Source organism: Penaeus japonicus, unplaced genomic scaffold (genome assembly GCF_977035675.1).
Source record: "Penaeus japonicus unplaced genomic scaffold, GWHDUDI00000001_assembly GWHDUDI00000037, whole genome shotgun sequence".
NCBI classification, from domain to species: domain Eukaryota; kingdom Metazoa; phylum Arthropoda; class Malacostraca; order Decapoda; family Penaeidae; genus Penaeus; species Penaeus japonicus.
The window spans coordinates 13,180,089-13,182,588 of NW_028234439.1; the positions used below are offsets into that span (position 1 = coordinate 13,180,089).

At 28.2% G+C, this 2,500-nt stretch overlaps 1 protein-coding gene across 2 annotated transcripts in view; it reads right to left on the reverse strand.

The window, feature by feature from the left end:
* Positions 1-2,348: 2,348 nt before the first annotated feature.
* The window catches only part of LOC122253272 (acid ceramidase), an 11,205-nt gene continuing 11,053 nt past the window's right edge, over positions 2,349-2,500 (reverse strand). For both annotated transcript variants that reach the window (XM_086532384.1, XM_043016206.2), the window contains one exon: positions 2,349-2,457. The gene's annotated coding sequence lies outside the window, so the exon portion shown is untranslated. The remainder of the gene's footprint in view (positions 2,458-2,500) is intronic.

The following is a 2,500-nucleotide window of genomic DNA, read 5'->3' on the forward strand; positions in this document are numbered from 1 at the left end:
TGAAGAAATTGGCTGATATTCATCATGTTTAAACTTTCTGAGTACAAGATCTGATTATTTTAACCCACTTACGACGGGGGCATTCCAGCCTTGAATGTCACAATGCCGGGGCGTTCGAATTATTAGGCCTAAATCAATTAAATGGCTGGCACAATATTCTAAGAAATAAAACATTTATTTGGAATTTTAGAGAAGAGAAGAAAAAAATGGAGAGAAAGAAAGAAGTGAGGAGGGAGAAGTAGAAGGAAAGGGATTGGCATTACAATAGTTTGTTTTAGGCCAAAAGAGAAGGGTTCCACATCACTTGGATAATATACTTCAGATTACCTTCTTAGATAAGTACATGAAATAAAAAAAAATATATGTTTCAGGATAAAATGTTACACACCTCAACAAACACATAACAAAAGGACAGGAAGACAAGGATCTTCTGTTTTACTTTTTTATCTTTTCTTCAATTAAGATTCACCTACTCATTTTACAGGTAATACAGTGTGATTTTCAAAAGTAGAGTCTCTTTTTGACTCACTTTCAGCTAAATATTATACCATACATAGCAGGTCATGATCTACTGGGGAAAGAATGACTTGTAATGAGAAGTCATGATATACTGAAGATGGAATGACTCGTAATGATATATGAAAGAAAACAATAACTCCTAGAATAACATGTTGATTATGAGATTAAATAATATTTTTGGCCATTCAAACCATGATTACTTATCCTGAGGTGTACATGGAACTATTATAACTAATGAATTGGGTGCTGAAAAGGTAAGAATATTCAAAGACAACTATCTGGTTTGGTTGCTTTTGTCATTTAATTTTTATTTGGTTGTTAGCAAATTAGGTAGAGGAATGCCAGACTGAATAATAAAATAAACAATTTGCAATGAGTGTAAATCTAGTGTCACTTGAATTTTTGAATCACATGATCTGCTTACATTATAACATGTTGGAAAGATTTTATAGTCACACATAGAAGCAGGTATGAATGAGAATGAATGATTCCACAATGCAAAAAAAAAGAAAAGAAAAGAAATAAAACCTTCCATATTATATGTAATTCTATGTAATAATGTTAATCTTGCATTATGGAATTATATGTTCTCATTCACACCTACAAGTTTGGTAATAAGCAATGAAGATATTCTATTATGAATATATATTCATAAAGGACCTGCAATTCTGTCATAATTTCATATATTCACTTAGTATAAATTATTTACCAAATACACTAAATGTATTAAAAAATAATACATTCATGAATATATCTATACTGTACATGTTAACACTGGAGAGTTCAACTTCTTAAACACCACAGTCCACTTCAGAGAGAGAGAGATAGAGAGAGAGCGATAGAGAAAATATATAAACATAAATCCATTTACTATTATTGAAGTCCATGAATGGCCCATAAGTCTGTAGTATATACTGTAATAAAATCATACATTTACATATATCTATATATACAGTATAATCTTTGGTTGAGCTAAACATATAAATGTATCTCTGTTTACTTGTGTACATTTGTGTCTGATATGTGTATTTAATATATAAAAATTACAAATTTACACCAATATTAACTGGATTGGTGTTATTCACTGGGACAAACCACTAGTTTACAAATGCTTGCTAATTTGGAAGCTGCACCAATTGATATAAATATTTGTGCTTAAAAATCAAACTTAAAGACACATTATTTATATAGATATAAAAATTCCTTTCAACACCAAGTCCAATCCTGTTTCTTAGATTCATCTTAAGTATCTGCATGTCACACAGCGCAAGATACATATACAAACTTTGTTTGTTTGCAGTCAGGCAAAGTTGATTTACAATTCTTTACTTTTCAAACTTTAGAAAGAAAGTGTCAATAAAGCATTGATTTATAAATAAAAATACTGACTTAAAGTATCAATGTTGATATAATTGGTTGCAAATCACAGATAAGATAAATGTCTTATGTTATTGTCTGTTAAGCTTTTCATTCAACATGAAAATTAACTAAATATATATGAAAACTCAATCTCATACATCAACATTACACTCTATCACCATAAAATACATATAAAATAGGATCTAATTAGTATGTATGTAACATAAAATTATGAACATTAATGCAACAAAAACAGTGTTGCAATACAAATACATTTCCAAATAGAAGGTGACAGGAACTCCAGCATAATAGTTATGAATAGCATGCATAGCATATAAACATACTTTACTGAAATATAATCATATGTTTATAAATGTATATATGTGTATATAAATAAATATATATAAATATATATAAATAAATAAATATATATATATATATATATATATATATATATATAATATATATATTATATATATATATATATATATATATATACACATATACATATACACACGTAGTTTATTATACAACATTTTTACTTAGGTAGTCATGGTTTTCATAATGCCCAATATTACATTAACCCATTGCAGACGGAGATAAATTTGCTTGCCCAGCCTCC